Source organism: Felis catus, chromosome A3 (genome assembly GCF_018350175.1).
Source record: "Felis catus isolate Fca126 chromosome A3, F.catus_Fca126_mat1.0, whole genome shotgun sequence".
NCBI lineage: Eukaryota > Metazoa > Chordata > Mammalia > Carnivora > Felidae > Felis > Felis catus.
In genome coordinates this window covers 6,623,681-6,639,111 of record NC_058370.1, presented here as the reverse complement: position 1 = coordinate 6,639,111, position 15,431 = coordinate 6,623,681, and the positions used below count along the sequence as shown (strand labels likewise).

The following is a 15,431-nucleotide window of genomic DNA, read 5'->3' as shown; positions in this document are numbered from 1 at the left end:
GGCTAAGAATGCCCCCTAGAGGGTCTGAGACTCTGATGAACAGACATGTGACCAACAAGATAGTGGCCTCCAAAGACGCCCACTCCTAATCCCTAGACTCTGTTACCTTACACGGCCAAAGGAACTTTGCAGACATGATTAAGGTTATGGGTCTTAAGACAGACTATCTTGATGGGCCCAATGTCATCAGAAGGTCCTTATGTGAGGGAGGCAGGAGGGCCAGAGTTAGAAAAGGAGATGCGATACAAGCAGGTCAGAGAGAGATTTGGATTCTAACTGCTGGCTTTGAGACCGGAGGAAGGGCCCATGAGTCAAGAGAGCAGTTGGGCCTCTAGAAGCCAAAGTATCCAGGGAAACAGATTCTGTCCTACAGACTCCAGGAAGAACAAAGCCCTGTCAACCCAGTTTGGGTTTCTGACCTCCAGAACTGTGAGAGAATAAATTCCTGTGGTTTTAAGCTACGACATTTAGGAAACGAATACAGACCATGGCACAGGGATGCCAAAAGCACGATGCACGTCGCGTGGTCCTGCTCCCTAGCTCTAGATCAGTGCAGGCATTGCTAATCGATCCCAGCAGTCTTCTTCCAAGTTGACGAAAGATGGCCAGCAATTACCCAAATTGGAATGTAAGAATGGGCCAGATCCTTGAACATAAATAACAAAACCCACCCCGTCCAATTTAAATACAAAGGAATTCACTAAGGATGTTAAAGTGAGGCATAGACTCCCCAGAAAGGGCAGGACATTAGGCCCAAATTACCCTTTTAGGCAGCAGCCCCAGTGTGGAGCCTTTGGCCACCATCACTGGTCACACATGAAAAGCACTGATATGAACACAACAGCTGGGAACATCCGCTGTTTGGGCGTGGACTGCTCCCCACCATCATCAGAGTGCATTCCACACTGGGCCTGTTCCTCAGAGCACTGTTCCCCAGAGTCTAAAAATGGCTACATCTCTCTCCGTGCTGTTCCAGGTCGTCTGTGAATCGGCAGCATCGTTATCCCCCGGACCTACTGAACCAGATTCTGCATTTTGACAAGATTTCCTGGGTGATCCGGATGCCCATCTACGGAGGGAAAGCCCTGCTCTGCACCAGCCCACCCTGGTGTGAAACAACTCAATGGTGCAAACCCTACAGCCATAACTTCACCTCGGTAATGGCCCCAGAAACACAACATTCAAAACAGAAGACCCAAGTGTTAACCAAGCAAAGGGGAAAAAACGGGGGAGCTGAGGAAAGTTAAAAGCACTCCATTTTGTGATTAATGAAGGAAACACAACTCTAATGTGCTAAGATTTTTTTTTTTTAACCAGGAAATATACAGAGAGTATGTCTGGACACCGCAGAGGGTTTTTTTACGCATCAGATCTGATCCTCCAGCCAGATTTGGTGGCATCGAGCCGAACTTGGAACAACATGGATCGTTTTGTCTTCTGCACACGAGAAACCCCTGCCTCCTGTCATGAATTTGCTACAATTTGTGAATCAGCCATAAGAAAGTAGACTTGGAGAAGCAAATTGGATTTTACTCTAAGTTTTCAAAAGAAGATCCAGCAGAGTACAAAGAAAAGATGTTCTTTTAAAAAAGACATAAAAAGTACCCTGACCTGTTCCTTGCATTGAAGTGCTCAGAAAACAACTCACTCTCCATTCAGAGTCTCCTTGAAATTCAAGAGATTAAGAAGAAGAAATTTTGAATGTTCTTATAATTTTCACGCAGAATTTTAAACAGGAAAATTTATAGTTGTTCTTTTGTTTGTTTGTTTCTGAATCTGAAAAATGACAAAGAGAGAAAATGGAAGGTTCTGTGATCCAGAAGTTAAACATGGCCCTAGAGGGGCGTATTTTTTTATTGTCACACAGAGACAGAAAGTAGATTAGTCATTGCCAGGGGCTGAGGCTTCCATTTTGGGTGATGAAAATGTTCTAGAATTAGTAGTGGTGATGGTTGCACAACCTTATGAATGTACTAAAAATCACTGTATTAAAACTAAGAATTTTGTGGTATGTGTAGCTCAATTTAAAAAAAGTAAAGAGATAGAGATTAACAGACATATAAGATATCAGGAACCTAATTATGAGTAAAAATAAATCCTAAAATAAGTTGGGAAATAAAAGCTTTTTCAATGCACAGTATTAAAATATTGGTGGGGGGGGGGGGGCATCTGGGTGACTCAGTCAGTTAATAGTCCGACTTCGGCTCAGGTCATGATCTCACAGTTCATGAGTTTGAGCCCCGTGTCAGGCTCCATGCTGACAGCTCAGAGCCTGGAGCCTGCTTCAGATTCTGGGTCTCCCTCTCTCTCTCTGCCCCTCCCCTGCTCACGCTCTGTCTCTCTCAAAAATTAACATTAAAAAAATTAAAATATTTGGACACGGAGTTGGAAAAACAGAGCTAATTTTGTTCTGCATACCACTTAATTAATACAGATTAATTGAGGGGCGCCTGGGTGGCGCAGTCGGTTAAGCGTCCGACTTCAGCCAGGTCACGATCTCGCGGTCCCCGAGTTCGAGCCCCGCGTCGGGCTCTGGGCTGGTGGCTCGGAGCCTGGAGCCTGTTTCCGATTCTGTGTCTCCCTCTCTCTCTGCCCCTCCCCCGTTCATGCTCTGTCTCTCTCTGTCCCAAAAATAAATAAAAACGTTAGAAAAAAAAAATTAAAAAAAAATACAGATTAATTGCAAGCCAAATTAATATATTTATATACTTGTATGTAAACATAAAAATGAAAACCTGTAGATATATGAAAAGGAAGGAGGGAAGGAACCAAGGAAGGAAGAAGCAAAGTAGCTGACACACTGGAATATTCCTAGGCAGATGCTGTTAATGTCATGGCAGAGTAGGTGTCTGGGTACTCAGCAGTGTTGAGTCTGGTGGAGAAAAGGCAGGAAACAGTATATAGGAAGGGACAGAAGGAAGGCCATCAGACAGTGATGTAGGAACTGCCCTCCCATCAGTATTACAGCTAATTAATACTCTTGTATCACAACCCACATCCTTTCCGTGAGTAAAAGTTGAGATTTAAGACCCCAAGAGAAATTCACATAAAAATGTTAAGACCCCCTGAAGCCAAGTTTGAGTTATCAAAACTCACTTACAGAAGATTCTTTTCAGCAAGCGACCAAGGCTAGCATCCCCGTGATGCCAGGTGGGTGTCATGTGCCCCTGATATGATGTGATATTCTCACCTCTGTGGTATTCTTTCCAGAAACCCACAACCCCAGCCTGACCATTAAAAAAAAGAAAAAAAAAATCAAACAAACCCAAATTAAGAGACCTGCCACAGACAATCTGACCGGTGCTTCTCAAAACCATCACGAAAGTCATGAAAAGCCAGGGAAGAGCGAAACTGTCACAGACCCGAAGAGACCAAGCAGACGTGGTCACGCAATGCAATGTGGTTTCTTACATGGGACCCTGGACCAGGAAGAGGACATTAATGGGAAACCAGCGAAATCAAAACAAAATGTGGAGTGCAGTGAGTAGCAGTGGACCAAAGCTGGTTTCCCAGCCTTTAACAAAGGTACTGTGATGATGCAAGATGTTCACGATGGGGGAAGGGGGACCAGGGACATGTGGGGGACTCTCTGCACTGTCTCTGCAATTTTGCTGTAAGTCTGAAACTATCCCAAAATAAAATACATAAAGTATGATTTTTAAAACTCAGCTACACAGTGAAGTGGCTGGCCACGATGGGAGCGTTACGAATAGATATCAGAAACTCCTGATTCGATGTACATCATCATAAAATGTGCCCCACTCATAGATGAGCTGTTTTCTCATTCCTTCCCTGGGGCTGTCCCTGCCGGCAACTCACACTCAGGTGGTGAGTTCTAACCACACACCGTAACAACATGAGCTTCCAGCCAAGGACAGACCTAACCCAGACCTTTGTCACAGGAGCTGCTGCAGTCAGCACTCTCGTGTAAGCAGACATTGTGTCACTCCGTGAGGGAGGTCAGGGACAAATCCCCTCCGGCTCTCCCACAACGTTGGCAGTGCTGTAAAACTCAATTCCTGGGTACACATGGTAAGCACACTCCCTGCTGATACTGGCCTGCCCACATCTCTATGTTGGCACATATTCACCCGTTCTTTTGGGGTGAACAAGGTGCTGCGCCAGCCAGGACCCCCTTTAAGCCCCTTCAAGTTGTCAGCTAGGAGCCTCTAGCTGTCTAGTTCCCTCAGGATCTGCCTCAGCTGCAGAATGCCATCGTGCCCAAGCTCAAAGCGGAGCACCAGCCCAGCCCACAGCCAATGACTGACATGGTCGGTATAAAGGCCCAACCATTCAGCCCAACAGGGAGGACTCTGACGGCCCATGTATCTCCAGAGCTCCCCAGGATGGGCTGAGGCCGGCCTGCATCGCCATTCAGCTTCTCCCTCGGCCCAATCCTGCTCTCCCCCTTTCCCTTCCCACTACACTCTCCTCGGGGGACCCACCCTTCGCTCTCTGGTGCATGGGATTCAGGGGCAGCTAACTTCCCCGCAGCCCCAGAACGGAGCCCAGGACTCAGCCCTGGCCAATCCAGACGCTGCATTCCCCTGCCCCAAACAAATGGCTGAGGGACGAGCTCCTGGTCCAAACAGATTCAAGAAGATGAGGTCTGCGCGTCTTGCACTGATTGAGCGAGGCCCTCACGCCTTTCTCTCGGACTTGAGTTCACAGCGGGCAGGCCTATAGCTGCCGGCAGCCACCTTTACCCCAACATGGAACCTAAGATTGAGGCCAACATGAAGGAGGACAGGGCCAAGCTATGAAGTGACTCCACGCAATGGATTAAATCGTGCTTCCCCCAAAATCCTCTGTTGAAGCCCTAACCCCAGTGAGATGGGATCTGAAGGTGGGGCCTTTGGGAAATAATGAGGTTTAGATAAGGTCTTGAGGGTGCCCCCCACCCCCCATGGGACAGGTGTCCTTGTAAGAAGAGATGCCAGAGAGCTTTTCTGCTCACTGTCTCTCCATCATGTGAGGACACAGCAAGAGCCTACGCCTGCAAGCCAGGAAGGGAGCTCTCACCAGAAAAGAAACTCTGCCAGACCTTGATCTTAAACTTTCCAGCCACCAGAACTGTGACAAAATAAATTCCCATCATGTAAGCCGTCCAAGCTCTGGTATTTTGTTACAGCAGCCCGCACTAACGTGCCCTGGGTCCTTGTTAAATTCACTGAGCCTTAAATCCAGCCATGCCTGAATCCATAAACCCCCTGAAATTTCCATTGATATGAGGCAGAAAGTAAATCCCTCTTTTTGTACCTAAACCATTTTGGATTCGTTGCCAGAAGTTCTTCCCCACCCCAGGACCTTATAAGCTCCTCGGGAGGACAGCTCTGTGCACCTGGTGATAGAAGGAGCCACGTGGCCTTTCTGTCTTTTGGCAAGATTGGAAGATGATTCGTCCTCTTCAAAAAGGAACCCCGGAGTGAACAAGGCGTTACTTAGCCATACTTTCTAGTTTATCATGTAAATCCTCCTCCACAAGTACAGCCAAGTGCAATTTTAGTGTTTGGCCATCTTAGGCCAGCCACGTGTAGGCTCTACCAGTACTGGCCACGTAAGGTGTGTGCGATCCCATGTGCCTTAGAGTTTAAGTATTGCCTCCAACAAGCCACGCCAGGCTGAGGAATCCCAGCGCTCCCCTAATGCTTTCTTTATATCTCTATCACCACGCTTTCACATCATCTCAGTCTTTCCGGCCAGACTCTGAATTCCACCAATGCCACTCTGTGAGTCTACGAAAGAACAACTTCATCTTTAGCCTTCGCTCTGGTGGGGAAAATAAAATTACATTACGATACACGAGTCAGCTGCGTGTTAGGTAGCGACTTGTCTGAAGCGTCGCAACTTTTGGGGACTTGAAAGTTCATTCCTCTTGCATGGAACGGAAAGTTCCTGAAGGAAGTGATCCAAGGCAGATGAGGAAGCTTGGCTGACTTTAATATAGGATTTCCACTCCGGGGTCAGGAGTAGTCTCTTGTATCTCCACCCCATCCTCATCACGGCCAGGAGGAAGCTTGGGAGAACGTCTCATCCCTTCGGACAGCACAACGCGGAAGCTGTGCTCTCACTTCGGCTCACGTCCACAGGCTTGTGGCTGTGCAGCCGCAAGGCAGGCTGGGAAGCGCAGGCCCTGACTGGCCAGCCGTGCACCTGATTCAAACTACTCTTGGGATCTCTGTGGTTAAATGAAGAGACGATCCATAATAGTGTTGGACAATGGCTGGTCAGAGTGGGTGAGGATTTAGGCCAAGCGTGCACTTCTTACACTGCTTTTAAACAATTTGAGGACAGAGGCACCTGGGTGGCTCAGTCAGTTAACTGTCTGACTTCAGCTCAGGGCATGATCTCGCGGTCCGTGAGTTCGAGCCCCGCATCGGGCTCTGTGCTGACAGCTCGGAGCCTGGAGCCTGCTTCGGATTCTGTGTCTCCCTGTCTCTCTGCCCTCCCCTGCTCGCGCTCTGTCTCTCTCCCTCTCGAAAATAAGTAAACATTTAAAAAATAATAAAATAAAACAAATAATTCGAGGATAGTCTTGTAAACGTCTTCCATCACCAAGCCCCTTCCCTGTGGAATAACTCTGAGCTTAGTTTGTATGCCCTCATTGCTATGACCACCCCAAGCCATCCTCTCTGTAGGCCTGGGGTCCTGTCTGGCCCCTCGCATTGTCTCCCAGGAACTGGAGTTCTCCCCAAAATTCCAGTCCCACAGCTGGGCTCCAAGTAGCTATTTTCAATACGTAGAGAAGCATTATAACATTGGGGTTGAGCTCTTTAGCTCCACAGCCAGACAGGAGCTTATCATTCTCTATCTGTGTGCCGTTCCCAAATCGCAGGACATCTCTGTGCCTCGGTGTCCCCGTTCACAGAGCAGCAATTTCCATTCTCACCCACAAAGAGGGTGCCACGGGGTCTCACACACAACAAGCCCTCCATCAAATGTGAACTGTTGCTTTTACATCCAGTCCTTCCGCGCTCAGACAAGAAGTGCTGGCCTGGACCTCCCTGCATTCTTGCTTCCCCATCACCAAGCAGGACTGCGGGACCCTCAGTGCCCACCCGTGGAGACCACTGCTCATCATCTTCCTGAAATGTGCTCCGTGGCCTCAAGCTTCAGCCGAATATCGGGTCCACCTGCCACCTGCTTCATCCCTGCCTGGCCCACCGCACCCTGACACCGGCCTAGTCTTGGGTCTGGCGGGTGCTGGTAAAATGAGAAGGACCCGGGACCTCGGCGAAAGTGTAACATTATTTTAATTTCCCTCTATGCGCGGTGTGCCTAGATGGGAATTCGGGCCCATGAATTCAGCCCCCTCTGGAGAACGTCAATCACAAAGAGAGCGCGCGTTAACGAGAGAGAGAGAGCCGTCTTTGGAGCCAACGATAACGAAAGCGCTAAGAACGAAACTGCAGCTAGAAGCTGCCAGCACCACAGATACTTGGCACTCGCTGAACAAGAGGCTATTTACTGCTCTTTCATCATCGACAAAGGGAAACAGAGGGACAAGAGCTTCAGCTGCCCTCCCAACGCAATGCTTACGACCAGTCTGAGTTACCACCGTCTCTCCCCTCTTTCTTTTCTGTCTCTTAGCGCTCACGCCCCTCCTACCCTCCGCCTGAATTTACAAATTCCAGCAAACCGAGATCCGGCAGAAAAGAAACCATCACGATTCCACGGGCGTAAGAAGGGCTCTCTTCTCCCCGTGGCGCACTGATTGCACGCTCAAGATGCTGATTAAAGACCTTACTTCCACGTTCAGAAGGTCGTCGTTACTATCAGGACACTCGTTTTTTAATCAACTGCAAATGTCAGATGGGCAACTCAAACCCTCTGGATCGAGGCACAAAAATCGGGGTGGTGTGACTGACGCGTGACTGAAACGTTAAGCAACGTTAAGCCCCAGACACGGCTGGATCGAACACTCGAAGGATGCCTGAATCTTCTTTTCTTTCCTCTGCCTTGGCTTCATCCTCAAGCAGGCCCTTCTTCTCCCATCTCGTGCTCCACAGTCACCACCTGCACAGGGCCTTCATCACCCCAAGGGTGGCTCCCGAATGGGCACCTGACCCATCGCTATGGCTAAAAGGGTAGAACCTGCGGCTACCGAGGGCTCGCAACATGGCAAGGACAGCTGAAGACGGGGATTTTCAACCTGGCTTTACATTAAGTCATTTAAATTTCAGCGGCCACCATATTGCTCAGAGACTCTTTATGAGGTCTTTATGGGGCACGTGTCCGAGGTTTTCCCAGACCCACTCCAACCACAGGGAATGAATGAGAAAAGGAAGAAGACAGAGGCATAAATCCCAGGAGGAGGAGAAAGGGCTGCCGGGGAGGCGAAGACAACGGAGGCTGTCTGGTGTGCGCAGCTGGCTGGAGAGTGAGGCCATTCACGGGAAAAGAAACACTGAAGGGTGGCCAGATCCGAGGCGGCAGAACCCAAAGTCAGTACTGGACGTGCCAGCGCGAGTCACCCGTGCCGAGAGGTCAGAGAAAGGGTCTGAAGCTCCAACAAGGCTGAGCTACAGGTATACATTTGGGGGCCAGGGCAGAGAGCAGGACATTGGAGGGGGGAGCAGGATGAGACTCCATAGGGAGAAAAACTGAGTGAGAAGAGAAGGCAGGCTTGGGGTCAGCAGAGGGGAGCTTCAATGCTCAGGGGTGCAGGGGAGGAGGGGTTTGAGAAGCGGGTGGAGAAACAGCAGCCACGGAACAGGAGGAAAACCGGGAGGACGCAGTGCAATGGAAGCCAGGGGAAGAGAAGGGATCTAGAAGGAAAGGAAGGTCGCTGGTGCCAAACGTTAAGTCAAGTGGACACGGTTACAGGTGAAGACGCGCCCCCTTCCTTAATGACAAGGAGGTCCCAGGTGCCCTTTGCAAGGCCCGTTTCCGTGGAGTGACCAAGGCAGAAGCCAGGGCGTGTGGCTTGAAGGTTGAAGAGTGGTGGGGCGCCTGGGTGGCTCAGTCGGTTGGGCATCCGACTTCAGCTCGGCTCATGATCTCGCGGTCTGTGAGTTCGAGCCCCGCGTGGGACTCTGTGCTGACAGCTCGGAGCCGGGAGCCTGCTTCTGATTCTGTGTCTCCCTCTCTCTGCCCCTCCCTTGCTCACTCTCTCTCTCTCTCTCTCTCTCTCTCTCTCAAAACTGAATAGACATTTTTAAAAAATTAAAAAAAAAAAAAAGAAGAAGAGTAGAGAAAGCAGTCAACGTTCACTTAGAACGGTCAGAATTAATCGGGAAGTCCCCCCAAGACCCTGGCACATTCTGCCCACCCCCCTTCCAGTAATTTCAAGATAGTGTCTTCCTCAAAAAGATAAAGGGATAAAATTATAAAATACGCTTTAAAGTCTCTGCCTGGAACAGAGAAAGAAAATAAAGGAAAATGGAAGCTTTCATTTGGATGGGCGGTGAAAACAACGGGCAGGATAAAAACCATGGGAAAGGCTTCCAAGAAAGGAAATAAAGTTGGAGCTGGTGATCATAGGAATAAGATGTCAGTCCAGGTTAAGGAAGCAGTGGAAGACGCCCATAAAGCTGAAAAGCAGCTCAGGAAGGGTGCTTGAGCTACCCATCTGGAGCACTCGAGCGCCATTAGCTTCGCGCGGTTCTCGGAACCTCCGGGGGGTGAGGGCAGAGTCTGGAGTCTGGAGACAGGTGCACGCAACGTACCTATCCCAAGCGCCACTGTCTGCTTTCAGAAAGGACATCCTTCTGGTCTCCTCTGGGAAGGGACACACCAGTAGCCAGTCTTCATGCGACCACACTCCATTTAAGGCACGGGGAACACCTATCACAATCGTATTTTTAACCACCCTGGCCAAGGACGCTTAAACCCCGTGAAATTCGCCCATTTTAAGTGTACAAGCGAAGGATTCCTGGTAAATTTACTGAGTTGGACGACCATCACCCTCATCCAGTTTTCAAACATCTTCATCACCCCAAGTGCGCCCACTGACACTTCGTCCCCGCTGCCATTCCCAGTCCGAGGCAACTACCGATTTACTTCCTGTCGATACAGACTTGCTTTTCGCATACGCTTCCCGTAAGTGCAAACACACAAAATGCAGTCTTTTATGTCCGACTTCTTCCACTCAGAGAGTCATTCATGCTGTGCATGTGGCAGTATTTTGTTCCCTTTTATTGCTCAATCGCGTTCCACGGCGTGGCTATGCCACAGCTGGTCTATCTGGTCCCCAGCTGAGGGACATCGGGCTGTTTCCACTGTCTCGCTATTAGGAGTCAGGTCGCCACGAACATCCACCTCCAAGAATTTGTGTGACCGCTTATTTTCCTTTCTCTTGGGTAGATCTCTCAGAGAGGAATCACTCAGAGTCAGATGATAAGATTATAGTTTTGCTTTCTTTCAAAACCCATCAGCTGTTGTCCAAAGTGCGTCTGCTATGGATGCGTGAGGCTGTTGGTCATACCAAGTACTGGTGTATAGGATAAATAAGACAAGCAGCATACAGTCTAATGGGAGAGAGATTATCAATAAAATTACAGTCTGATGGAGTCACTTCCTAATAGCACCTACAAAGGAGGGTCCGTCGGGGTATCACACAATTAAGATCGTCCAGAGTGGGAAAAGAGAAAGACACTGGGCTCCTTCCTTTCAAACATTTATTAAGCACCTAACAGGTTTCTGGCAGAAAACAGAGATGACGGAGTATGGTCACGCTGCAGGGGTTTTGTGCAGCTGTGTGGAACAGAACACCTCACGTTGCCAGAGCTGACACAAATAAAACATTGCTTTTCTATCACATAACTAGAAACCTGGAGGCAAGCAGTTCAGGACTTTGACGGCCTCTGTGTAAAGTCAGCAGGGATTCAGGCCACTTTCCAGGTTTGGGGGCCCCCAAAAGAACTGCCCCTTGTCCTCAGACTTACAAAACAGGAGACGGAGCTCCAGCCTTCACGTCATCATTCCAGGCAGCAAAAAGGGAAAACAGTCAAGGGCAAAAGAGCGTGTGCTACTTGGGTCTGCTAGTTGGCTTAGCTGCGTCACCTGCCTGGGCTTCCCCTACAACCACTGGCCAGAATCGGGTCATGTCGCCTGCAGGGGAGGCTGGGAAATGAGTGTGTCGGCCAGGCATGCTGCTGTCCTCAGTAAATGAGGAGCCCATTAGTGAGGAAGAAGGGGAGAATCGGTACCGGGGAGCAACCCACGGCCCTGCCTTCTGTCCTTCCTGGAGGAAGTCACCAAGAGGAGAGAAGAGCCCGGACACGTGGCACACAGCAGGCGTGCGGTACACCTTAGCGGGGGGTCCTCTCCCTTCCTCCTCGGGCCTGAACCCGTGACAGACTTGGGAGCAGGTCACTCATTTGGGGGAGGAGCCCAGGAAACGGGCAGGCGTGAGGGAGAAGGGAGAAGAGATGAATGAAGCCGTCGGGCGCAGGGCCACAGGGAGCCGTGGGCCGCACGTGGGGCACCCCTGCATGTCCTCCCGAAGGGCAGGAGGCCGGAGAATTCCCTCCGCGGCTCCAGCTCTTATTCGGGGAGCATCACCCCAGACGGTGTCCCCCTACCCCCCCTCACTTCCAAACCGAACTTGATCAGTCTGGGAGGGTCACCACCGCTCCCCCCACATCAGGGGAGATCCTGAGACACCATGGGGGGTGGGGGAAGCCCCGGACGTGGGACCCGGCAGAGCGACTGGACACCGAGCTCCCGAGGACCCGCCCGGCAAGAGGCGGCCGAAAGCAGGGGCAGGCTGGGGGATGGGAACGCAGGCGTGAGAGCCTGTCTCCTCCCAGAAATAATTAGCATTAATGATAAAATCTCATCATCCTTTCCAATGTGACCTCTGGCCAACGCTGTCCCCGTCTAGTGGCACGGGACATGGGACGTGACTTCCAGTTACAGAACATTCCGCGTGCCGTGACAGCAAGGAGGCAAAGCTGAATTCTGTCAGTGTGGGGGCTGGGAAGGTAGTGGCTAAAGGGGGAATAAAATGAATAAAGTACCTAAGATTTAAGGAAAGCTGTTAAAAAAAAAAAAAAAAAAACAGTTCTCATCGGAGCCGGGTCTTAAAGGGTAAGATGCATGTACAAGGAAGTCGTGGGAAGAGCCCTTTGGGCAGAGAGGAAAGGTAGGAGGATGAGGACAAGCCTCTCCGTGTTACAGTTTATTAGGACATCCAAAACAGGGCCCCCCACCTCCTCCAACAATGGACGGAAACACTGCGGGAGCCTATCGGGTCTTGTGATTGTTATTAATAGAGCCAACTCATTTATAGATAAGATTCGATTAAAAAGCAATGGGGCATCTGTGCAGCTCCCCCAGGAAAGCAGGGGGTGGGGGTGGGGGTTGTGTTTAGGGAACACAAAATCAACACTCATTAGCAGAGAGGTGCCTCTGGGGACGCAGGTTTGAAGCACCAGGCTCCGTCCGCTCAGTCATGCTCAGTGGGCAAAGGGCCCAGCAGAGGAGGAACGGTCCCCTGCTTGATAATCTGGCTTTGCAGGTAACACGGGTGTCCCTGAAACCACAGACAAGACAGGACGAATACACCCCGGGATGCGTCCTGAGGGGGAGGAGGAGAAGCCCCCAAAAAAGGATAAAGATTGTCTTTTTCCCCAACCTGGAAGATGAGTGGCTTCACATCAGAAATTACGTGGCTCAGAGCGTCTGGGTGGCTCAGTCGGTTAAGCTCTTTATTCGGCTCAAGTCATGATCTCACTGTTTGTGAGTTTGAGCCCCACATAGAGCTCCATGCTCACAGCATGGAGCCTGCTTGGGATTCTCTCTCTACCCCTCCCTGCTCGCTCACTTGAGCTCTCTCTCTCTCTCTCTCTCTCTGTCCCTGCCCCCCCCCCAAATAAATAAGCTTAAAAAATTTTAAGTTGCTCTATTGAGAATAAACAGAAGTGGTATTCCTTATGCCCCGAGGCAGACCGAGGTCCCCACCCAGGCGCATCTTTTATTTTCGTAGAAACTGCCAACAATGAAACTATTCACAAACCTCAGGAGTGCCTGTTGACTGTTCTCCCAATATTCTCTCCCGAATTTGATATCTTTTTAGTTCTTGTTAATCTAACCAGAAAAATGGTACTGGAGTCTCATTTTTGATTTGCATTTCTCCAACTCCCCAGAAGGACGGACATCTTTTCATATGTTTATTATCCGTTTGTATTTCTTCTTCACTGGTTTTCTGTTCATATCTTCTGCCCAATATTCTAAGAGGTAATTCATTCTTTTCTCATTGATCTGAAAGAATTCTTTTTCTGTAAGAGACAGTAACCATTCGTAGTCTACGGCAAATGTTTTCTTCCTGTCTGTCTTTTTGCTTTGCTTCTGGCGCTTTTTTTTCATACTCTAAATTCTGGATTGCCCATCTTGTTAAGAAATCTCTCCACAGTTTTATAAATATTTAACAAGCTCTTCTATTTCCTTATGCATGTTTCTTCTATCTTCTATACACCCACACACAGACGATAGTTAGATGATCGCTAAATCCATCTGGAATGTGCATGCGTGTGTGTGCACGTGTGTGTATGTGTGTGTGCATGTGTGTGTGCGTGTGCGTGTGCGTGCGTGTGTGTGTGTGTGTGTGTGTGTGTGTGTGTAGGAGCAAAGGGATTTGTGCTTCCCGAGTTCACAAGATCCTCGTGTGCAGCACCAGACATGACATGAACCAGGCAGTGAAGTCTACTGCTAAATTCTGCCTTCCACGCTTTCCAGCTCGAAAGGCCTCCGCAGCCCTGGCCTCCCTGGTTCCCTCCAATCCGCTTCCAATCCGCTCTCCACCCTGCAACCTAGAGTCTTTCTACAGCATGGACCCCCCTTCACCCCCCACTGCCTAAAGCCCCTCCTTCCTTGGCCCCCACCACCTTCAGCAGACGGTCCAAACTCCCACATATGGTGCATACTGTCCCTCTGGATCCAGGCACTTCTCACCCTTTGTTAAAAATAAAAACCTCAGGGGTGCCTGGGTGGCTCAACTAGTTAAGCATCCGACTCGTGGTTTCAACTCAGGTCATGATCTCACAGTTCGTGAGTTCAAGCCCCACATCAGGCTCTGCACTGACAGCACAGAGTCTGCTTGGGATTTTCTCTCTCTCTCTCTCTCTCTCTCTCTCTCCACTCGTTCTCTCTCCAAATAAATAAACATTAAAAATAATAATAATAGAAGAAATAAAGACCTCTGCACCCTCACTTCTCAAATTGTGTCTCCCAACTCCACACTCTGGCCAAACTACTTTCGGTTCCTCAGAAACACCAAGCTTCCTTGTAAAATAACTAAACCACAGGATGAAAAACACAGCATAGGGAATATGGTCGGTAATTCTGTAATAACATTGTCTGGTGACAGAGGGTGACCACAGACCCTGAGCCGAGCACTGCTTGTTGGGTCACTATGTTGTACACCTGAAACCAATATAACAATGTGTGTCAACTGTACTTCAATTTAAACACACACACACACACACACACACACACACACACACACACCACCAACCTCCCTTCTCAGTAGACCTCAATCCTGGCTCTGCCCCAGCTCACCTGTCGAAATCGAACACACATCTGTGCAGGTCCTCCTACCCCTCCCTGGTGATCCTGATTCAGGAGGTCAGGTGGGTCCTGACACCCCTAGTTTATGACGATCCCCCGGCCAGGGTGGAGAGCCAGTGCTCTCTGTCTCCAGGTTTGGGGCATGTGACTCCCTCTGCCTGGGACCCTTTTCTACCTCCTTCAACCCCAGCCCCACCGCACCGCGGGATACGGTCTCTTCCTCCGCCAAGTCAAGGCTTAGATGCCCGTTCTTCCAGAACTTTCACAGACCATCCAGGTCCGGAACCCCACCCCCCACGCGCCCCCCAGCCCCCCCTGCCGCCATCACCGTGCATTCATCACAATGAAACACACCGGCCTGATTTCCCTTCTCCCACCTCGGACACCCACCAAGTCCGGGAGAAACCGCAATGGTGTGGAGGTCGCACTCACCACTATGTCCCCTGCACCCAGCAGAGAGCTGACACAGAGTAGGTGCTCCATAAGTGACAGCAATTAAAAAAAAAAAAAAATGAACAAACTGGATGAATGGATGCCTGTGGCAGTTTCCATGACAAATACGAAGTGCTCAGCCAAGCCAGCCCACAGGTGAGCAGTCTGGCCTGCAGAGGGCACCAGCCTGCTTCTTCATCTCCCTGCCCGAGCGGGAACCTGCTGCCAGTCAAGAGAGGCGTCCGATGCTCAGTGGTCGGTTCACTGCACTGAAGACAAAGTAGGAGCTGTCTGCCTGCAGCCAGCGTATGAAGACAGAGACTTCACCCCTCCCTCCTAGCAACAGGTACCACGTCCCCGGTCCTGCTATGAAGACAGCCGAAACTGTAGCAACCAGAGGCGGGTTTTTTCATTCCCAGGTGGGGAAAAGGTAAGAGGGAGACAGAAGGAAGGCGACGGAGAAGAGTGTCCGTAAAACTGCTTGTCCT

General features: G+C 50.0%; 1 long non-coding RNA gene across 1 annotated transcript in view; it reads right to left on the bottom strand.

Moving 5' to 3' along the window:
- LOC123384259 overlaps window positions 1–15,431 on the bottom strand; it is a 144,084-nt gene that overhangs the window by 61,212 nt on the left and 67,441 nt on the right. The window lies entirely within an intron of this gene.